Source organism: Haemaphysalis longicornis, unplaced genomic scaffold (assembly GCF_048455015.1).
Source record: "Haemaphysalis longicornis isolate Haplotype H1 unplaced genomic scaffold, Haemaphysalis longicornis Haplotype H1 scaffold_10, whole genome shotgun sequence".
Taxonomy (NCBI): Eukaryota; Metazoa; Arthropoda; class Arachnida; order Ixodida; family Ixodidae; genus Haemaphysalis; species Haemaphysalis longicornis.
Window position 1 is genome coordinate 141,190,221 of NW_027526204.1, and position 24,245 is coordinate 141,214,465.

Genomic DNA, 24,245 nt, shown 5'->3' on the forward strand with positions numbered 1-24,245 from the left:
GGGTGCATGGCACGGGTGCATTACATTCTGTTATGACACAGAAAGTGTGTAGAAGATGACAATGAGTACAGAAAAAGAGAAAGGGTGCCTGTGTCTGTTGTACTTCTGGGTGTGGTCTTCTGCTTTTTTTTTTTTTTTTTGAGGGTGGGGGGGTGGCTTGGGGTGATCAGGACACAACCACCCGAGATTTAAACACCGCGATACTTTAGTTCAAATGTAGGTATCATACAAAAGTATTAGCAAAGAAGTGTAATCTTTCACAACCGACGATCCCAAAAGGGAATTTATGCCAGCCTACTTATTTTGTGCGTATTACGTTTCAATTGGTTTATTATTCTTGGCGATAAATATCTGTGCGAAAATGAGCTAGCAGTCTATTTTTTATTATGAAAGACGCGGCGAGAAGGAAGCCGTACATTTAACTCAGTTTTTTTCGCCACAGGATAGACAAACTCACAGGCCCTTCACTGGCGAAGCTGCGTGCGTTGGGGGTGCTAACGCAATACTTTCCCGGCGAGCGTGTATCGGGCTTCCGCGTCTGCGGTCAAGTCGTTATCGGACCATGGTATGTCGCCCACGTTGCAGCTCGAGCCGAAATAACGACTGAAAACGTGTCTTTTGAACCTCACGTACGCCCTTGAAATTTGCCAAGTTCGCGCTTTGGCGCCAAAGGCACTTTGCGGCCTTCTCTGACTCGCTAGTATTTATGTGTCGTTGGTCCCCACTCGTCGCTTGCGTGCCGTCTCGCGGACACGCTCGTCAGACGCTGCATTAGTATTGGCACATCCTCGACGATTGCACTCGAGTCGCTGTTATCAAACCTCGTTCGGTTCGCATTTTGTAGCGTAAGCTACAATGGCCGAGGTTGACCAGTTTCGCCTGGACCGTGAAGGGCCGTACTGCGCACGCGCGAGGAGCATTGGAACGGATTGGATTGGATTTGGATTAAATTAGATTAGATTAGATAAAATTGGATTAAACTGGATTGTAAATCCAATCTAGTTGGAGTACGGGTGTGTAGAGAATTGGGTCTGCACATTAGCCGGTCTGCGCATTCCAGAGGAGTGACGTCATAGCCGCGGCAGGCGCACTGGCACCGGCGCGCGCCCTGCACCTGTGTGCCTCAGCCGCTTGATAGCCGTTTCGCGTGGCTCCTGGAGAGCCGTGTGCTGCGCATGCGCGAGGAGCAGTGACTCGACTGGACTGGACTGGACTAGACTGGACTGGACTGGATTGGATTTGATTGGTTTAGATTGCTGAACCTTAGCTCATGCTACGTATATCCTGGCATAGCCGAGCTAAGCCACTGCTAATTTTTTCCTTTACGAGTTGGCTTCACCGTGCAGCACACAGTAAGAAAGCGAATTTACGAAGTCTAAGCTTGCACCAATCTCTTAAACGTCGGATTCAGTTTTAAACACAGATGTACTGGTGTAAATACATTTTCAGACATTAAAGGCCTTATTATATCAAAATGTGTAGGCCATAGGACCTGATCGGTGTAAGTTTGGTCTTTGTAAGCGGGCTTTCTTACATTTAGTTTTGCCGCGCTGGTGCGAAAAATCCCCATCGTAGGCATAGACAACCTCGCTGTGAGAAAATTTGCGCTCATCACCAGAATAGAAGCGGGCAAGATTTCGTTTTTCTTCACATGAGCAGGTAAAACAATGTTTCGTTTGGAAAGGAACTCGCGTACGGGATGTACAAAGACGCAGAAATATCTCGAATCTGCTTTTACGTTTGCTTTGGTACTGTACCTGAGTAGCTGTGTTCGTGGTGGCGCCCCAGCTTTTCACCTTTGTTCGCCAGATAATCAGTACACACAGAGATTACAGAAAAATATCCAGTAGGGATGTGCGTAAAATGTGCAACAACGAGGAAATACTTGTTCAGAAAAGGCAATCATTCCAGGAGAGCCGGTCCTGAAAAGGGGCGGCTAACTGACGCCACGACCGATATTGAAGAGGAAAAGCGAAGGGCGTCGAAGTGGGTAAAAGATAAGATGGCTGAAAGGAATCGGGAATTGAATTTGGTCTTCTTGTTTTGCTTCACTAACCAGGAGACGGTACGCAGCCAGGTGGTGCACACACTGTTGATGTTCGATTGATTGATTGATTGATTGATTGATTGATTGATTGATTGATTGATTGATTGATTGATTGATTGATTGATTGATTGATTGATTGATTGATTGTGGGGTTTAACGCACCGACGCTTCACAGGCGACTGTGAGCCCGCTCGCCGTAGTGGAGGGCTCTGGCTAATTTTGACCCCTAGGGATTTTTACGGTGCACCAAAATCTCGACCACACGGATGTTTTTGCTTTTCGCCTCCACCATAAAAGCGGCCGCCGCGGCCAGGAATCGAACCCGCGTCCTCGTGCTCAGCAGCACAAAAGTTGATGTTTAAATGTTTGCCTTTTCATTGCTGATATTAGGAACCTTTGGCTGCGTGAATGCTGGGGTGTGTTTTCTCTTTTTTTCTTTCTTTTTTTTTTTTGCTCTGTTCTGTGCGATCAGATTCATGCCGGGTGTTGTTTGCTTTTCCGAGGTATCATTCTTTGGGTACGTTTTATATTGCTGTTTAAAAGTTCCTTCACTGGGTGTATGTTGAGGTAGTGTTTTCTTTTTTGCTTGCTCTTCCACTGTTCTGTATTATTTAATTATAAATTGTTTTTATGCTCTTACAGTGTCCTTTCTCTAGTTGCACAGTTGTGGGGCGCCATTCACAGCGTAAAAGCTTAGATGAGCCACTTTTTAAAGCGTAGCATTCTTTTCCGAATACTTCCGCAGCCCCAAGCGTGTGGCGCCGTGCATTTGCACAAAAATGCATAATTGGTCGAGTTAGCACAATTATTCGTTATATTAACATAAATGAAGATATTGTGCCGAAGGGATAAAAATATTAATAAAACAATAGTAGAAAAAGCAATAAAAGGCAATTGACACAATTGGAAACATGCATCTTATACTTTTGCCTCATGGAGCAAACATAAAAATAAAAAAGCTTGGAAGGAAATGACTGAAACACGAATAAAAACGTCGCGAGGGAACGTGCCAACCATGTAACCCCCTGGATTTGTGCAAAAACGCATAGTTGGCAGCGAGAAGCTACACAAGGGTGCTATGCACTAATAGACAATTTTATGACTTTCTGTACGTTTATAAAGCAAAGCTTTACTAATCTAGCCGAACCGAGTTTCACCGTCGCCAGCAATATCACCTTCATTTGGCCTAAGATGCACCGTAGCCTGGGCAACGAATCATGTGACTAGGCCCACCGATCTCTGCCGCCGCTGTCTTGGTCAGAGTTGCGAAACTCCCCATAGGCCCCATGCATCAAAAAGTGGCCCTACGATTGGTCCACTGTTTTGGATCTTGTTTTACAGTGGCGCCATCTATTGGTGACAAAATAAACTATACAACTTGCTTTACCGCTCGATGACCTGGGCGAAAAATGGTATTTGAGTGCGTACGTAAATTTGTTATGCCAAAGGAGCCCAATGTGTTCAACTACGGAAATGTTTGATATACATACGAAGCAAGAGTAGCAAAAAGAAATGCGACCGTGGCGTCAACCGCCGCTTGCGCACTGTCGTCTGCTGCGCGTCCTCTCCGGTCTTCTGGCGGCAAAAAAAAAAAAAAAGAAGCCGCCTCTACGGTTCTATGCAAGCTGAAAATGATTATTTAGAGCCGCTTGATCGGCTACTGGATTAGTTTTGGCATACAATGTGCTGTAGGCCGAACGATAACTGCAAATTTAGTACTTCAGGTCGGACCTATGTTGTGCCGGAGTGCCCGCACAAGCGCTAATTGGTCGAGGCTGTTGCGCGTACGCAGAAACAGTCACAACCTAAAAACTAAAGTTAAGATAGCAATGAATAACTTATGAAAGCACAAAAAGAAAGAATTGTGTACTTTAAAACAAAATTTAACGTTAAATTTTTAGGTTGAATAAATAGCTTCTTTTTGGATAGTGCGTGCGGCGGCCGCAGTGGCGTTACCGTACGTACGGTCAAAAGGAGGAGGGGGGGGGTCCAGGTAGAGTGTCCAGGTGCGGGCCGTTTTTTGAGGCGGAGTTTCACAACTGCCTCCATCGAAGTGCTCTTGTCTTGGTGCATGCGCTCTCTGCAGCTGAGTCGCCGCCTGACACGTGACTCGCAGCGCGCCTGGCTAAGAGGAGTGCCGCGCCCGCCTAGTCAGTGCGAGCTTGGCCATAGACAAAGGCGGGGCCAACCCATCTTCTCTGAGCGTTGCGTGGGAGCTGGAGGCTTTGAGCCGTCATGGGCGAGCGGCGTCTGAAGCAGCCGCGGATATCGCCCGGCGAGCTGTTTCGCTGGAAAGGGCCCGGATTGCCAAGCGCGTGACGTTAGCGTCAGAGACTGAGGAATAGAGAGCCGTTCGGCTCGCAAAGCGGCGGAAGCGGGACCGCAACACAACGCACAGCCCTAATACCTGTCTTAACGATGAGTGTATACATAGTAAAAATTAAAGCCGTTCCACTCAATCTGAAAGCTGTCGGAAGTGCAGAGCAGTGATTCGCCATAATGGGCTGTACCACCGTTTTCCAGTCACTGCTACCACCCAATGCAATTCAAATTTCCCGCCTTCGCAGTGCTCGCGCGCTCCCTGCTTGAAACTGCGCCAGCGGGAGTTCTGTTCTTTTTGTGCTTGCTTTCCCTCCCTTACGTGCCGGCGTTGCACTGCCACTTTTATTTTAAAGACGATGGTCTTTCTTGGGCTACTTAAACCCAGAAATTTTGGTCTGTCTGTATGTCTGTCTGTCCGTCTGTCTGTCTGTGACTCGATTCAGCCACCTGGCCAAAGTAAAATTGATATTGCGCAATAGTCTTATATACTCACAGCCACATGTAAATGTGTGAGCCCGCTTTATAGGTTCATAGTTGTCAACTTTGTTGAACAAGAACAAGACATTACGCAAATATAGGACAGGAAATTAGTACACATCGGATATTTACAGTGTTCCTTTATTAAAAAAATTCATGGATGCATGGTTTTTCGACAGCAAATGATATTCTATATCTACTGCAGAAAACCGCCGCCTCCTGGCGGCAAATGAAAAATCACGCGGCAACAGCAACAAAAGGTTCCACTAGCTAGGTCCCACGTTCTGCTTGGAACGCACGTGGAGCACGGCCACGCGGCTCGTATAAACCTTCTAGTCGGCCCCCTCCATTCACGCGCGTCTCCGCCGTACTGCAGCGCTGGCATCGAAGAACCCTGCCTGTACCAGTGGAACGCGGTAAATTCTAATCGCCTTGCGCAAACCTTTAGTGTGTTTACCTTGGAATGAGCGCGACGGTACAGGAACAGCATGAGAGGTGAGCGGGAAGGCAAAGGGGGGCATTTCCTTGGCAACTGTCTACAAAGACTATCGTCTTTTGACGACATTTGCAACGAGAGGAGCAGATACGCGGCCAATTTTCGTTTCCTTACCATCGTAAAAACCACGGTGTAAGATAAACTTTTGTCAAAACCAACGCAACGAGCGTTCCTAACCAAATTAACGCGGGCGCTGCTCGTTAATTACGTATATTAGGAGTCAAACGTACCTACAGTTTTCCATGGGGAGATGTACGACAAGCGCCAGCGGTGCACGAGTTTCAAACGCCTATGACTATATAAACCGCTTGGCTTAGGGCGCCTCTGGGTTACGTTACGACGACATCCGCTACTAGGGAACGCCGTGGAGCGCCATTTGGGTACAGCGAGCGAGCTACGCCGACAAAGTGAGCCCCTAAAGTGCTCTGAATCTAAAATATTACAAATGAATGAAAGAGTGACCAAGTGAAACCAAGACTTTATCAGGCTAAACCAAGCGTTCGCTTTGCACATAGGGGGTTAGGTGAGCTAAACCAGAGCCCTTTTTTTTTTCTTGTCTTTGGGAACCCGTTTGTTGGGCGTATTCGACGGCAGCCGATTCTGCATGTGCCACTCCCCTGCATCTCTAGCGGTCGGTAGGCTATAAGAGTATTTAAAAAATAAATAAATAAAGATTTTATTGGCGTTGGACAAAAATCAGTCTTCGTAAAGAAATTAGAGTGCGAAGAATACAACGAAAAAGAAGCAGGATGGCAGGATAAGCTCCAGTCCTGGCCTATTCATCGCTTTAGCGTTTGTCCTGTCCTTCTGAATTTTTGTCCTTGTGTTTTTCGGCCTCAAATTTTGAAAGCCATGTGCACCAACGTGTCCAAAATTATGCTTTACGAGGAAAGAGCAACAAACAGTCAACACTTTGTTACACTACTCGAAGAGCACCAAGCAGAACACGTTGAATGTACGGTACCACGCAGCTGTCACGTACGGACCGTCCAGAATGATTAGCGGGGTTAAACATGCATGCATTTTACTACCGTTCCATCACTTAATGCGTAAAGAAATGTATAGAGAAATCGACGCACTCCTAAAGAAATGTAGAGAGAAATCGACGCACTCCTTGCGGCTATTTTGCTTCTCGCATTGGGTTGCAAGAGACACTGCAATTCCATGCACGGAGATTATTGGCCGGTGGAAAACTGGCTGGATGATAACTCATGATAAATTATCGGTCTTTTATTGAGTTCACTGCGGGGCACTGCAGACGGCTCTAACGTGGAAAGTGCTGTGCTTACAGCAGAGCACTTTCCACGCACACTGTTTTGCGTAAACTTGCTTTCTTCGTGTGTTATAAACATTTTCGCATTTTTCATTGTTTATGTTCCTAGCTTTCAAATCAGCTTTAAACAGTACGGTTCTTTTCGCGTGAATGTAGGCAGCGGTGCCTATGGACTGCAATTTATTTATTCGCCCTAAATTCTTTTTTCTAGAAGTACATTTTCAGTAGCGCCCATTTTACATTTTTGGAATTCGTTTTAACCAGCCATGGCTTCACTAGTGCGGGTTTTGTACTGAACACTGACTTATTGAAATATTTGTTTTTATGTTCTGCTTAGAGGACATACATTAAACGGCATTAAATAGGCTTACAGCGGCCTCAGTCCAATGTATGGTGCCCATGATGCTACAGCGCTGTCATAGCTATAGCGCTATGATGCTATAACGCTTTTTCGGCGAAGCTGTTAGCCTCTGATTGCTCGAGGTTTTTCGCGAGTCTCCTTGAGCATGAAGGAAATTGGAAGGAGATAAGAGGGGGAAGCAAAGATGATGAATCCGCAAACGTGGCTCATGCGTTCCAGAAAATGCAAACAGGAACGTTGAAAATGAGATACTACAAGGAATTGCGCGTATACTTAGTAGAGAAACAAACATTTCAAAAGGATATCGCAAAGGTAGACGTTGAATAAAAAAAAAACAGCACAAGGAAAGCGAAGAATACCAAACCAAGAAAAATGTGAAAATCATAGCGCGAACGAGTACTATCTTGAAGCAGTTGCCCTGTTTACGAGCTGAAGAGATTTTTCCAGTTCAGAGTCCCGTAGGGAGCGGAGAAAAGTTTCAGTTCCCTAGGGTCTATAACGACTATTGGCCGACGGCCGACAAAAAAATTCACGCATCTCCACGAAGCGAATCATGACAAATGAGCGAAGCACCGGGGTTCGTTCTTACCGTAAATCACTCGTGAGAGTGCTTAATGCTGCTAAAACGGTTTCCAGTCAAATCCAATGCAATACAATTCAATTTGATCCAACCCAATTCAATCCATCCCAATTCTTCAATGCTCCTCGCCCATGCGCAGCACGGCTCTGCGGGAGCTCTCTCTCTCTCTCTCTCTCTCTCTCTCTCTCTATATATATATATATATATATATATATATATATATATATATATATATATATATATATATATATATATATATATATATATATCTCTCTCTCTCTCTCTCTCTCTCTCTCTCTCTCTCTCTCTCTCTCTCTCTCTCTCTCTCTCTAACCTTTTGTTAACCTTTGATTTTGTTCTTGTTGACCTATTGTGAACCATTATAAACCTTTTGTTCACAGGTGTTTTGATTTACACGGTGCTGTGCTGTGCTCGGGGTTTTCCGCGAGTCTCCTTGCGCAGAAAGAAAGTGGAAGGAGAGAGGAGGGGGAGAGGAGGGGGAGAAAAAGAGGATCAGTCCACAAACGTGGCTTATACACCCCAGAAAATGCTAACAAGAACGTTGAAAATGAGATACTAGGAAAGTTAGGGCAGCAAGAAAAATTAGAAAGATATCGCAAAGGTAAACGCTGAATCAAAAAGAAACGGCACAAGGAAAGGGAAGACTACCAAACCAAGAAAAATGTGAACATCACAGCGCGAATGAGCACTATCTTGAAGCAGTTGCCCTATTTACGAGCCGAAGAGATTTTTCCAGTTCAGAGTCCCGTAGGGAGCGGGGAAAAGTTTCATTTCCCAATGGTCTATAACCACTATTGGCCCACGGCCGACAAAAAAATTCGCGCATCTCCACAAAGTGAATCATGACGAGTGAGCGAAGCACTGGGGATCGTTCTTGCCGTAAATCACCCGTGAGAGTGCTTACTGCTGCTAAATCTATTTCCAATTCAATCCAATGCAATACAATTCAATCTGATCCAATCCAATCCAATCCAAATGCAATTCCATCCAATCCAATCCAATCCACGGCTCCCCAGGAGCACTATCTCTCTCTCTCTCTCTCTATCTATCTCTCTCTCTAACCTTTTGTGAACCTTTTATTTTGTTCTTGTTCACATTTTGTGAACCTCTTGTTCACAGACGTTTCGATTTACACGGTGCTGTGCTGTGAGCACGGACGCCGGACGCCGGACGGACAAGCCTCGGCCTTAAGGTGCTCCGCCTCTAAAAGACACAGTTCTAGCCTGCCGCAACGTCGTCCATGAGACAGAAGCCTAGCTGCAGTCTTTCGCGCTTCAAAGAATCGAGAGCAGATGCACAGCCAGGGATTTGTAGCCTCGCGCAAGGCGTGAGTCGAGCACAACGGGGAACCATCCCGAGTCGCGCGCAGCGCGATAGAGAATCGGGCATTCACCTTGAGCCGTCCTATCGAGTGGCTTAGGCGATAGTGTGTAAATACGCGTGCACGGCCGTTAAGTGAGGGACATACAACTGGCCGCACGTTTGGCTTGGGGGCGTCTCGCGTGTCGAAATGGAGTTTTTGATCTGCGTGACGGCTTTCTTTTAATCAGCGTCCGATAGGTTGTAGAACGAAAGAACGCCGGATACCGTGGCAACGCCTTCAACACGTAGGTCAAGTCGGTGAGTTCGGGGAACTGTGCGGAACTTTTAAGTTATAAACATTTTAGCGCTAAGTTTCATCTTTTCTCCGCTTCCTACGGGACTGTGAACTGGAAAAAACTCTTCGGCTCGTAAACAGGGCAACTGCTTCAAAATAGTACTCGTTCGCGCTGTGATGTTCATGTTTTTCTTTGTTTCGTATTCTTCTCTTTCCTTGTGCCGTTCTTTCTTTTTTTTTTTTATTCAGCGTCTACCCTTGCGATATCCTTTCGAAATTTTTGTTTCTGCCCCAACTTTGTGCGGATTTCCTTGTTGTATCTCATTTTCAACGTTCTTGTTTGCATTTTCTGGGGTGCATGACCGACGTTTGCGGATTCATCCTCTTTGCTTCCCCCTCCTATCTCCTTCCAATTTCCTTCGTGCTCAAGGAGACGCGCGAGAAACCCCGAGCAATCAGAGGCCAACAGCTTCGCTGAAAAAGCGCTGTAGCATCATAGCGCTATGGGCCTCGTGCACTGCAGTTTCAAGTAAACATGTGGCGCCACCTGAGATCGGCGGCGGAATTTTTTTCCGCAGAACAAAATAAACATAAAGAGCAGTTCGCTACGGGGCTCAATTTGAACAACAACCGGAAAATTAGTATACAACAATTACCACGTTTTTTTTAAATTCACAATTGTCATATTAATAGAAATACTCCACTGGCGAGTTGTGCGGGAATACAAGCTGAAATAATTTAGAAAGTGCCCCTTCTCCAATTAAAGCAGACCACAGTACATGGGTCAGCTGTCTGCGACGCCGACGTGCACAAATCATATAGTACCCGAAAAGAAATAAAAAGAACAGATCCATGGGTGCATTTGCGTATGTGCAGGCTACTTGGCGTAAGACTGCTGCGAAAAAATGCCGTGTATCCAACCAAACCGAACGAGTGCTTAATTCTGTAGCGCCTCAAATAGCCTTTGGTGTCAGTATAATCTGTGCATGCATAAGAAAATACATGGAACATCCAACGGATATGCATGCTTCAACTGTACGTAGTCATACCAGCAAAATATAAAGCTTTAACAGAAACGTAAATGTTTACGATACACAGCGACACAACAGTAAACAGATGGACACACACCAGCCACAATTCGGAGACTCGCATCTACACTTTTATTGAAATGTCTCTCAAATATCTCAAACATATGTTCCTGTACAACTCGTAGTTTGCGTTTGTGTGGCAGTCGGTGAAAAACGAGTTCAAGTGGGGCTTGTTGCGCAAAATATTTTTGCTGACAAGGATAATTTGCAGCAGCACAACTATTCACACTGACATGTAGTTACACAAACATCAAGTGCAACTCTGTCAGCTTGAAACAATCTCCATTATTCCAAATGGTCTTATATTTTCATCGTCAGAGGACCCATTTATGCACAATTAAAGCTCCTGTTGTTCGATCTACCATATGTGTGCCCGTGTCTATGTCGAGCGATAAACAACAAGGTAAATAAACGTTCAGAGGCTTTCATGAAAGCTTCGTCTCGCGCATATACGTCCAAAAGTATTCGCATATTAAGTACGTGTTTATATATCTATGAAAGCACTTTAAAAAGCATTGCGATATTTTTCTGAGCCCATCCAACGAACTCATCGTAGTTTCAGCAGTTTAAGGTAGAGTTTACCAAAGCAGCTCCATTTTCAAATACCTGCCTCTACAAACCTGAATCTTCGGGCACTTGAAGCCGCATATCCTTGGTGTAGCAATATACACACGAACCTTTCACCGCAATTTCACGCACACAACCATAGCTCGGCAAAACTGGGTGCCACTCACTACCACTCACTCAAAAAATATTTTTATCCTAACACACTCACTCGCACTCACTTTCGCCACTCCGTCCTCACAACTCGCACTCACTCGCGCTCACGTTCGCCACTTGTCCCCACCACTCGCATTCACTCACGCTCACGCTCACCACTCCCGCTCCCCACTCGCACTTTCTCCCACTCACTCTCACCTCTTGGGCCTCACTATTCGCACTCACTCCCGCTCACGCTCACCACTCGTTGTCACCACTCACACTCACTCGCACTCACTCTCGCCACGCCACCCTCACCACTCGCACTCACTCGCGCTCACTCTCGCCACTGGACCCACCACCCGCACTCACTAGCGCTCACGCTCACCACTCGGCGTCACCACTCCCACTCACTCGCGCTCACGCTCACCACTCGTGTTCACCACTCGACTCACTCGCGCTCACTCTCACTACTCGTACTCACTGACGCTCACACTAACTACTCGAATTCGCCACTTACACTCAATCGCACTCGCACTCACCACTTACAATGACCACTCACACTCACTCGGACTCACCTATCACTTCCTCCACTCACACGCACTCGCCACTCCCATCGCCCACACACGCTCACTCACAACCGCCACTAATTCGCATTCCAAATCACTTGGTTTCTTTGCAGCATGGGAATTTTAACTTCGCTTTGTTTGTAAACCACGTGAACCGTTCCATTTTGCGGAGACCTTCAATGCGGCCCTATTGACACCGACACCACAACCATACTGTTACGTAGAGCGAGAAAAAATTCGGTGCTTTAAGAGAGACGTTTCACATCGGCTGTGAGGCATGCCCCACAACAAGCATTAACTCCAAACAACTTGATCCAACTGAGAAAAAATAGGTACCCCTGTATTATGAGAATTAAAACGCGAAGCTTTCTCCCGTGCAACCTGATTCAGAGACGGTTTAAAATTCAAACTGATTCAACAGCGTCGTAATGGAGCAATCGGATATTCGCCGGCTTCATATCGCGGTGGACCCAGGTTCGATTCCGACTACGAGAGAGGTTTTTAAATGCAGAGCATTTCTTCAACTCACGATGTCACCCGGCGTTGTCGGCGTGCCTCGGCGTCCGCAACAGCCGTTCCAGGTGCGCCCTCTCCCCCACTCCTCCTCACCCGCATCACGCTACCCTCCTCGCTCTCAACAACAGGTCCACACCCCTCCCCTTACACTATATAAAAAAATAATACTTACCGGCGCCTGGTTTCGATCCCACGACCCTGCGGGCGGAACGCAAGGTACATGGTGCTCTACCCACTGCGCCACAAAGCCGACACAGAATGGAAGGCTACGAACGCGCCTTATATCCTTGACTCATTCAAACTACGTCAAGAAGCTGCTGATACAACGCATTCACTACCTGTGGGCGGAACGCGAGGTACATGGTGCTCTTCCCACTGCGCCACAAAACCGACACAGAATGAAAGGCTACGAACGAGCCTTATATCCTTCACTCATTCAAACTACGTCAAGAAGCTGCTGATACAACGCATTCACTACCACCAACTCCCCAAACACTAAACGTTAACGCAATACACCCACCCCCTATGCGACGCATTTACTCGAGTCCCCCTCGCGGGGAGATGGGCCCTTTTTTCTTGAGGCGCTTGGTGTGCCTTCACCTATCATCCTCGTTTTGTGAAACCCACCGTGTATAGTTGGCTTTTCTGCAGTGATTTTTACTCAGACGCCGACGCCATCACTGAGGAATAGAAAGCTTCACATAAAAAAATGGCGAAGCGTTCACAAAGTCGCGCAACGCTTGAACCACAACGAAGCTGGATGATTTCTTTCTATGTAAGCACTGAAGGACACACCACCACGCATTGCATTAGGTTCGAAATTGTTTATTTACATGTTGCGTCGTAGCTTTTCACTGTGGTAGTAGTAGAGTTGAACCTGGATGTAGCGAAGTTGACAAACATTCGCAATTTTTCGTTACGTCCCGGTTTTAGTTACGTGCAGGTTTTGAGTTGAGGCTTGCGTGAATGAAGCACAAACGAAACCGGACTGCTAGACATCAGTGACTGTGAACTTACCATTCAATTGGATTGGATTGGAAAAACATTTATTGTGCCTGCGGCTGAAGTCCAAGTTAGGACTTCAGACTTGGCCAGTGTCGTCCTCGCTGTCGCCACCAGGGTTAGAGGCCCCCCGCCCGTTACCGGGCTGCGAAGTCCCCTGCCTGGCCAACGCCACGATGACCCGCTGGACGGCCTCGAGTTGGAGGTCTTGGTTGCCAGATCGCTTAGCCTCTTCAAAGGCGGGCGGAAGCCTTCCTGATGTAGAATCTTCTGGGAAGTTCAGACAGTCCCAGACGATGTGCTCAAGAGTCGCGGGGGCGTTGCGACCCACCCTGCACGTACCGTCGGGGTGTGCACTAATAAATCCTTGAATGGTGAGTCCTAAGCTATGAGGCCTTATCCCAACACCAGGACTCACCATTCAAGGATTTATTAGTGAAAAACTGCGTGATTTGCGCCTCCTGCTTTCCCACGAGCATAACCACTGCACGGCATTCCAAAGAAGTAATCTCACTTACCACCGTATGCGCAACCGTAACTGAAGTATCCTTTTTGCCTTTTGACACTTTTCGGTGCGTTAACACACTTCAAGGACCAAACGTAGGCTGAAAGGGCGCCTTTTTGCGAAATTGAGGCTGTTTTACACCTTATTTGGACGTTCTTATTTCGACGTTGGGCCTTATTTGGACGTTCAGTGATTTCAGTAGTCAAGATGAAACTGGAAACTGGAAGCAATCAATTCTCTGCTCTTGTCTCCCGTTTAACCCCCTTTGAGGTCAATACTGACGACCTCATGCAAAGCCTTGTGTTGATAGGAAGTGACGGGGGGGGGGGGGGGGGGGCGATTGTGACAGTGTACTGGGGCCACATAATATTTCCCCACGGGACGCGGATTGCCGACGAGCAGGTTGCCGAGAGGAAAACGAACAGTCAGTAACGATCGTATGTGAATATTTGGGTACACAAGTTGTATGCAGCTATTTTATGTTATGTGGCAACAAGAAGATATGGCAACAAGAAGTGGCAACAAGATGTCTCATCATTCGCAGCTGCGAGTTGCACCTCGTCGAGTTTTGAGCTCCGAAATTGCGACCGGCCCTCCAACATTTCGTCCGTGTAGCGGGGCTCTTCTGGATAGATGCAACGATGGCACCACATTTTTGTACTACCGTATTTGCGCGATTATAAACACGCCCCCTATTGGAACGCGCAGGTACGTTTGTGTAAGAATATTCGAAAAAAGAAATAATTTAACGTATATTCTACCGCGCGGATGTAAACGACATAAAACCGCGTACTTGTTAGCAGACATTTACGCACGCAGCTGCACCATCAAAATCCTTTGTGCTTCATAACCTTGCTTATCCAGCTCCTGCTGGAATTAAAACGGGAGCAGTGAACATTCGTAGTACATTCAATTTCAAGTGACTTGACCTTAATTTTAGACATGACGGGCCGTTGTTCATTTTTCGCTAATTTATAAATTCCACATGGAAGTCTTCAAGTTTCCAAAACCGTAGGTGCTCAGGGCCGGTAAAGCCTATGCATGAAATATGGCCCTAACGACACAGAACGACACAGAATGCGCCAACAGAAGATGAGGTTCCCTTCCTAGACAAGTCATGTGTGGGAGCGTTTGTGTTTGATAACGATTGGGGGCTGTCTGTTTCTTGATCCCAATTTTTGCTTAACTTACGTGTCTTCCTGATAAACCTTCAGTTGTTAAACAGCCCTTGTGTCATTCTTACCCTTCATGATCTGTTTTCGTTTGGGCTGACCATCATGAGCATGCAGTTTGTTTGTTTTCTTCCCAAGTAATTTTTAAAAAAATGTTCTTGCGGCGAACGCGAGCCGCTGGGCACAGCAGCGAGCAGAGTGTGGCAGTGAACTATGAAAACACTTTTTATTTCCGATAGATGCTTAGAAAAGATGGAGGAGGTGTTCGCATTAAAAGCCGAGGGGGAAGCTTTGGCATTTATAGTATGAGGGAGCTCCTACATGAACCGTTGTGATTCTCTAGCCGCCAACAGGCGCCAGCGGGTCGGCGTCACCCCCCGGACCTTTCCATCACCACAGGCGCCAGGTAGAGGTGTGCGCCGTGTCGGTTTTGACCGGCGGCGGCGTGGTGGTCGTTTTTTGTCGGCGGCGGCGGCGTCGGCGGCGCGGCGCCGGGTATTCATCGGCGGCGGCGCACGGCCAATTTTTGTTGGCGGCGGCGGCGCCGGCGGCGCCGAAACCGGAACCGCAAATTAAAAAAAGGCCAGCCATTAAAAAAATCGTTCCGCTACATCCAACGCGATTTGGACAACATTCAGCTGTGGTGTCACAAGCGGCACATGTCATTAAACCTGAAAAAAACCTGTACACATGTGTTTTACGAAGAAAAGAAATGCCTCGAAAAATTTTTACGCTATAGACGGGTACTCGTTGTAAACTGTTGGTGAATTTAAGTATCTAGGTGTTTTCCTTACTCCGGCACTGTGCTGGCATCTCGCTGCGCGCTTCATGTTCGAGCCGGCGTCAGTGACTGCACAAACTTCCTTTCCCACCATGTTGAATTCTTCGAGGCACCTTTGAAACTCATTCATGATGGCAGCGCCTGTATGCCTCTCGGTCATGTGTCTCGTGCTCAGGGTCAACGATACGAGCTCGAAGTTCTCTGAAATAAAAACAGCAACCATGACAACCTAAAACAGCGTGGTCAGAAAAAGATCTAAGAAATCTAAATCAGGATACTTACATGAATTATTCTGTTCTCGCTAAATCACTCCCTGGCTATAACCTCTCACCTCCTCAACAAAACTGAACACATTTCAGGGTTCGCTGCACTCGCCCAGTATTAATGGGATCATTTAATGCTTTCATGACACAATACATGTATTTTTCAAGATACAAAACAAACAAAACCGAAGCATGTGGGGTTTTTTCGCCTTGTTGTCTGAAAGCTCAGGTAAATATAACGTAAATTAAAACTTTCAAAAAGTATTTTGGAAGCACGCGCCATAAGTTACTACATGGGTTGAGGCATGCGCTTATTGGTACCTGCACTGAAAACATGCTAAACCTACCGTCAATATGGTGACAGGTGAACGTTATGTAGGATCGCCGCCTGGAGTTGTCGGTCCACAGATCGTATGTGACGGCACAGAACCTAGACCCCTCAGCCACCATCTTCTTCACCTGTCCGTGCATGGCACGGTAAACATCATCCAAGGCGGATCTCGACAAGGTCGTCCGGTCAGGGAGCTCTTGGGGCACTCTGATCACTTCATACTTTATGAGGAAGTCCTACAGAGGAGAAATGAAGTAACTTTTGTTCAGACCTATATTATATCATAAAATGAACATAAATGCACAGAGTGTGTTATATTTGTCACCAACCTGTAATCCTTCGCCATTCACTATGTTGAAAGGCAGCAGGTCCCTGGCGATCAAAAGGACCAAGTCTCTAGCAAGCAAGTTCTTTCTTGATGGCGTTGTCGCATTGCGCCTGGGAACCATTCGGAAATAATCTTTGACTGTCGCCGCCTTCTTGCAGTCGTCTTGCAGTTTATGGACATCCATCAAGTGTCTCTGCATGTTCGACGTGCTTACGGTGCTCGCGTAGCGTTTCACGTTGCAGCTGCGGAGGAAACAGGCGATTATTTAAACTCTCACAACTAAACGATTAGGCTGCTCACAACAAACGGTTTGGCAGGCGCCTTGGTAGGCGTTATGAAATTCCGCCCCCCCCCACCCCCGGCCCCCTCACCCGAACCCGAAACTATGCTAATTCCTGCGAGGTGATATGCGCGCATTTCACCGTCAATTTCAACGTATGTGAACTCTGAACTCTAGACGGGCGTCCTGATGTACGGTCGCGAAAACGGCAGCCGGTCTCGCGAGCACAACAGCTGAGGAGCGCACTGCACGGTATTAAGTCTCACAAATTTCACAATTCCTACGAGGCGCCAGCCAACGGTTCAGTTACTTAGAGAAACAAAGGAGCGCTACTTACGATTCGAAAGGCTTTGAGTCTTCCTTCTTTGAGGAGTTGGTCAAGCAGCTCTTGCAGTAGTAGTCCGTTCCAACTGTCTTCTGCTTTCCCCCCGTGATGTATGCTAGGCGTCCAAAATGTTTCCAAACAAAACTAGACTTCCCCTTCGAATGCAAAGGAACAATCCGAAAACTTCCAATCGGCATCTTAAACACATCGGGGCCAGGAATTTCTTCCTCGCAACAAGTTGCAGATATGTCGCCGATTCCATCCGCAACCTCAGTACACGCGACCGTCAAGCCGTCATTCCGGCGTTTCGAGGCCGTGGCTACCGTAGCAGAGGCCGCTGCTTCTCGTTGCGCCATTTTGCGCGCGAAAGAGTAGTTAGGCAATCCCACGTTGCTCTGGCTAGAGACGACACGCATGCGCAGATGAGCGGAGAGCAGGGTTGCTTTTGTTTTCTGTTGCTTCATTATTCTCCTACGTGACATTGAAAAATGCCCGAGGCATGAAAAAAAATTTGAACAAAACACGAAATCTCAAACAAAGCTGGATTAATTTTTAAAAGTCATTTTTATTCTATATACGTAAATGCCGCGCCGATCACGCCGAAACAATACGTCGGCGGCGGCGGCGGCGGCGGCGGCGCGCCGATCAGTTAGTGTCTAGGGTGCCTCGATGCGCGCGGAGCGGGCGCGCATCGAGGCACCCTATTAGTGTCGGCGGCGGCGGCGCGGCCAGAACAGTCGGCGGCGGCGCGCCGACGTCTCGGCGCACACCTCTAGCGCCAGGCGTCTTGCGTCGGAGCTCGGACAGGCGGCGGCGAAGCGGCGGCGGTGGCGAGGGGCAGTTATCTTTACGTGGGCTCTCCTGCTTCGGTTGGCTGCCCGAACGAATGCCGCCAATGCCTTCTAAAGTTTATTCCCTCTCATCTGTGCATGGAGGGAGGGGGCGCACACTTTATCGTGTACGACTGCGTCCCTGCAGACCTCAGTCGACCGTCGACGCAGACCCGTGCAAAGGCGTCCGTGTGTCTAGACAAGGGTATAGCAGGTACAGTAGTTGAAAGAGTTAAGGGTGGAGGGGGTGGTAGGGGGAGGAGAAGGCGGGGACATACGGCGCACCGGCTCGTATGCGAACACAAGCGCTGATGCGAATGTGCGTCTGTTTCGCCGACGGCGAGGAAAGGAAAAAAAAAAAAAAACGCGTAAAGTGTGGGGAGAAAGCAGGCCCCATCGTGTGTAGAGATGGGCAAAACGGCTCACTTCAGTGAGCGGCTCAGAACGGCTCAGTTCACTGAAGTGAACCGGTTCATTTGAACGGTTCAGCGGTTCATTTAGGTTTGTAACCTGTGTTAAGCATCCATAATCTAAATTATTACTCAATTGTTATTTAGTCATTTATTTTGTAACAACATCCGCTGTATTTGTGCTGAAAAGAATTGACCTCACCATCATTACAAAGGTTTTTATGTGTCAGTGGTATTTCAGAATCACTCTCGGTCCATATATATAGAAGAAAATGCAACTTTTTGTCAACTTTATAACCTCACAAATATGATCTCTACTAGTGAGCTGTGACGCCAGAAAAAATGATTCTGGACATAATACAAGAAACTAATTTTAATATTGTGGTGGTGAACAACACTTTGTTCAGTTTATTCGAAGCAAGGTCGACGGGTCCGCTTTTTGGCAGCGATAATAGATGACGCGAAAGTTGCACACAAGACCCAGCTGGGTCGGCCGATACGCCTCTAATAACTCTACCGGAACGTGCCGACACGACTCCTTCAGAGCCATGCTCAGCACGATTCTCTAATCGAGCGAGCAGCCGCTGAACGTCGGTTCTTAGGAGAGCCGCTCTGCCAAAGAACCGCCGGGAGCAGATAATCGCCGCGGAACTGAGCGGTTGAGAAGATGCGGCTCGTTCCCGACTCGGACAACAGCTGCACGCACAAATGTAACTGTAGTGATTCTAGTGAATTATACGGTCACAGGAGTTTATTTTCTATTACTTTGAAAATACAGACGCAGTTCGTTCACTGCTGCCATTGCGGCCTCCCGATCTGTCATTCACCGCCGCCGCCACCGCGGTTCCCAAATGGCGCCTCAGAAGATCCCATGGAGGAAAAAAAAGCTTAGGAGAGGCCCCCAGCTATCCCCGCGCATTGGCAAAAGTGTGGAGGAAGTCACGTGTTTTCGGCGGCCATTGGAAGTCGCGTTAGCAACAGCGTCCTAGCAACAGCCCGCCCGCCGTTCGCCAGTCATGGAGGAAAGGCAGGGCCTGCCTTGTCGTCCGATTGCGAAGATTGCTGCTTCGCTTTGCTGCGCTGTGGTCTTGCGGAACTCGAAAAGGATGCTGCGAGTTGCGACAGCTGCGCCGATGTGAATATGTCATTTAATTTCTACTTGCAAGTGCACCTTGTACCGCGTCAAGCTTTTGCTCTGGTCGCGATCACGACGCGCCTATTGAAGTGCAGATATCGTGAACGCGCCGTCCCGTCGTACGCGCGGACACCCGTCAGGTAGATTTTCGGGAAGTGATACACGGTGTGCAGTACGTAGGCGACTTGCAACCGAATGATTCGCAACTCAATTTTTTGGTTATCGCCGCTGCAATATATAGTTTGCTAGGCCGGCAATGCGCTGCAGTGCCTTTGCAACTGTTACAAGGTATATTCCCAGTTGATATAATTCCATCGTCCTATTACCTTAGTAGGTGTCCGTCTGTTGACTGGAAGAGTGCTGGATCTGGAATCTGGATCTTTTTGTGGTCTCGCTCTGGATTTCGCTTTTCAACGCTACTGCGAGGTTAGTGTATGAACGTTTTCAACTGATATCACCTTGAATGTATTGACACTGAGACAAGTTGAAACTTGGCGAAAAAAAGTTTATTGACGCCACCCACCCTCTCGTTTTTTTTACTCAATAAAACGTTTTGCCTCCTCCTCCTCCTCCTTCGCAAACAATTCTATCGAAGGCACGCGAACAACGGTAAAAACATTCCGCAATTTTTTTAGCGTGAAATCTGCATGAAGTACTGCTTACCTATATATATAGAACGGCCGTTTAATTGACTAGTCATCTCTGGGATTGCCAGTGAAACTGCAACGCAAACTTGGGCACTTTCCAGTCCGGTAGCCGCACGGCGTTCGCCCACTGTTTGCGGCGTTCTCCATCGCTTGGGAACCTATAAACGGCGGCGATTGCAAACAAAGGATGAATGCACACCAATGTACAGCAATACTAGTCAGCGGAATGATGCATTCACCGGTGGAAAGTGACGCCCAATTCTTTGGGTACCGATCGCGACTTGCAGCCTGGCACCGAGCATTGCGGCATTGTTAGAGCGAGCCGCTTCGCAAACCTGCTGCGGCCACACTGAAGACGTGTAACAGTGTAACCGCGCGTTTAGGTTCACGGCCACGCGCTGCAAAACGGCCTTCTACCTGCCTATCAGCTGATTTCCGACGCGAAAAGCGGCTCTCGAAAAGAGCGGGAGCCGTTCTTCGGTTCTTCGGTTCAGTAACTGAGCGGAAAGAGCCGGAAGACCCGAAGAACGGGTCAAAACTGCATCCGGTTCTTCTGACTCGAATTGTCTGCTCCCACGACAGGAAGCGCGCTGGAGGAATTTGAAAAATTAGCCCCAGCCGGCCCGGCAGTACAGTTGCTTTCTCGCGCCGATAACAGATGGCGCAGAGCGACGGCTCATTTGACCCGGGTCTTCGGCTCTTCCGCTCAGTAACTGAGCGGATTCCGCTCACCAGAAGAGCCGATGAACGGGTCAAAACTGCATCCGGTTCTCCTGGCTCGAATTGTCTGCTCCCACGACAGGGGGCGCGCTGGGGGAATTTGAAAAATTAGCCCCAGCCGGCCCGGCAATACAGTTGCTTTCCTGCGCCGGCAATAGCTGGCGCAGAGAGCGTTGACCCGGCTTTTAGGCTCCGTTGGCTCTTTCTCCATGGTTTGCAGTGCTGTGGCAGTGGCTCGCCCCGTTCGACACGGATCACTGAGCGGGCGAGAAGGGTTTCCCTCTCTCCAAAAGAACCGCCGCTCACTTTTACTGAGCCACGGCTCACTCGTTCTTCAAAAAGAGCGGCTCAAAAGAACCGGATCACTCCTGAGCGACGCATCTCTAATCGTGTGGGCGCCGCCGAAAAAAAAAGGGTGTAAGAGGTGTGCTATTCAGCACGACGGATACCAATGGCATAAAACCGCGGTTAAGCGAGTAATGGACCGAAACTTAAACATAATTGCAGAAGGCACGTCGGTCATAAATGTATATTTGTAATCAGCTGAGCCACGTTCAATATACTGCTTTATTATTAAATTCGAGGCCTTCATTTATCTAGATGGCTGGTGTAGCAGCTCATACGAGTTGTGTAGATATTTGATTTACAAAAGATTTACAAAAGAGTAGCTTTGCATTATGGCGCCAGACGTCTATCCAAATCGTATTCCTAAATCAACACGTCCCGGAGAGTTGATTCCACGGTGCCCCATAACAGGAGGGCAGTAGCAACATATTCTTGAAGCGAAAGGAAATCGCTCCATTGACTTGTGGCTCTGCGTACGAGTGGATATCGCCAGCAGAATTACCACAGCGGGCGGCTCCTGCGACGAATGACAACTGCGAGTAGTACTCACCGCGGTAAGCACCGCACATTGCGCAAAAAGCGCGAGTGCACTCGCCACTCGCGAGTGGTGAGCGGTGCTCGCCGCGAGTGGAACTCGCACTCGCGAGTGGGGAGTGGTTCTTACTAGAGTCGCTAAATAAGGTTTACCGCGAGTGGCCGCGAGTGTTGACTGGGGCTCGCCGCGAGTTGAACTCGCACTCGCGAGTGGGGAGTGGTTCTCACCGCAAGTGGCCCTCGCACTCGCGAGTGCTGAGCGGGGCTCGCCGCGAGTGTAACTCGCACTATCTATCTATCTAAGTGGTTCGATGAAAAAGGAAAAGAAATGGACTGGGGATATTATTGAGCCCATCTGGGGGCTCACCGGCATACAACCCAGTCCGGGGGGTAGGGAATATAGAAGGGGATGAATAGAATAGGGTAGAGAAAAGGAGATATGTAAAGAGAAAAGTTGAGCGGGACTCGCCGTGAGTGGCGCTCGCACTCGCGAGTGCTGAGCGTTGCTCGCCGCGAGTGTTAAGTGGGGCTCACCGCGAGTGGCGCTCGCACTCACTCGCACACGCACTCATCAGGCCGAAACGATGGTGAGGCTCACTCACCACTCACTCGTGAGGGGTGAGGGGGGGGGGGGTGCGTGAGTGTACTCACCAGTGAGCATGCCGACCTATGCACAGAACACATCAAATCACTTCCTGACACGTACAAGGCACAGTGGAGTGTATGCACGGGAGAAATTCGCTTCTGCAAGAACCATGAAGTCGCGTCGTCGGTCTTCTCACAATAAGCTGTCCGTGAACTGCTTGGTTATGCCAGCAGTTCTACCCAGCAGTTCTGGTCTAAAACTGAATAAATCAAATCCACCAAAGCGACCAAAGCAACCAAGGTGTTGCCGGCGGCGTTGGGACGTTACTCCGTTATTTGATGCTCCTCGGGGGCCAGCGGCCCCACTAAAAGTTTTTCCATTGGTGGAGCGATCGCGCCTTCCCTCACACATACATTATCGCTTCCGGGAGGCGACGCGCACACAGACGCACACTCCTGCACCCATCTCATTCTCTTCGTAAGATCGCGAGTTTTCGTATTTTTATTTGTATCTCTTTTTTGGGCGGCGCTGCTGGTGTTCACTAGAAGCCGTTGCAAAATGACCGTGTGATGCGCGCTGCACGGAGACAATCCGGCGCTTGTATAAAACCGGTTTTTGTGTTATAAATCGCTTTCCTGTCGCCTTTGCGAACCGTATTCTGTTTAATAAAGTACCGCTTGACTCTTCGTATCGCATGGCAACAGAATAGCGGTCATTTCTTCTTTCTCTCGCTAATAATCGTACTGCGCGGAATACTATGCTCCGGACGCCGTCTGCTCACGGACTTCAGAAGTTATGCCTTCGTTGTCCGCAAGATGGCGCTAAACACAGCACATCAGTGGCGCCACCATACAAGCGCATGAGGCCCATAGCATCATGGGTACCATCTATTGGGCTGAGGCCGCTGTAAGCCCATTTAATGCCGTTTAATTCATGTCCTCTAAGCAGAACATCAAAACAAATATTTAAATAAATCAGGGTTCAGCACAAAACCCGCACTAGCGAAGCAATGGCAGGTTATAACGAATTTGAAAAAGTAAAATGGGTGCTACTTCAAATAGACTTTAGAAATAAGAGAATTTAGGGCGGATAAATAAATTGCAGTGCATAGGCACCGCTGCCTACATTCACGCGAAAAGAACCGTACAGTTCAAAGCTGATTTGAAAACTAGGAACATAATTAGGAACATAACTAGGAACATAAACATAGGAAAACTAGGAACATAAACAATGAAAAATGCGAAAATGTTTATAACGCACTAAGAAAGCAAGTTTACGCAAAACAATGAGCGTGCGAAGTGCTCTGCTGTGAGCACAGCACTTTCCACGTTAGCGCTGTCTGCAGTGCCCCGCAGTGAACTCAATAAAAGACCGATAATTTATTCATGAGTTATCATCCAGCCAGTTTTAAACCGGCCAATAATCTCCGTGCATGGAATTGCAGTGTCTCTTGTAACCCAATGCGAGAAGCAAAATAGCCGCAAGGAGTGCGTCGGTTTCTCTCTACATTTCTTTACGCAATAAGTGAAGGAAAGGTAGTAAAATGCATCCATGTTTAACCCCGCTAATCATTGTGGATGGTCCGTACATGACAGCTGCGTGGTACCGTACATTCAACGTGTTCTGCTTCGTGCTCTTCTAGTAGTGTAACAAAGTGTTGACTGTTTGTTGCTCTTTCCTCGTAAAGCATAATTTTGGACACGTTGGTGCACACGGCTTTCAAAATTTGAGGCCGAAAAACACAAGGACAAAGAGTGAGAAGGACAGGACAAACGCTGAAGAGATTAAGAGGCCAGGACTGGAGCTTATCCTGCCATTCTGCTTCTTTTTTGTTGTATTCTTCGCGCTCTAATGTCTTTATGAAGACTGTTCTTATTGTCCAACGTCAATGAAATATTTGTATTTATTTATTTATTTATTTATTTATTTATTTATTTATTTATTTATTTATTTTTCAAATACCCTTATAGCCTACTGACTGCTAGTTAAGGCGGGGATATCTGGC

The 24,245-nt window shown here is 47.8% G+C and overlaps 1 protein-coding gene across 3 annotated transcripts in view; it reads left to right on the forward strand.

The window, feature by feature from the left end:
- LOC144159521 (ras-like GTP-binding protein Rho1) overlaps positions 1-24,245 on the forward strand; it is a 66,128-nt gene that overhangs the window by 27,272 nt on the left and 14,611 nt on the right. For 2 of the 3 annotated variants that reach the window (XM_077691070.1, XM_077691071.1), the window contains exon 1: positions 9,043-9,197. The exons of the other annotated variant lie outside the window; for it this stretch is intronic. The gene's annotated coding sequence lies outside the window, so the exon portion shown is untranslated. Of the gene's footprint in view, positions 1-9,042; positions 9,198-24,245 lie in introns of those variants that run through there. 3 annotated transcript variants of the gene reach the window in all.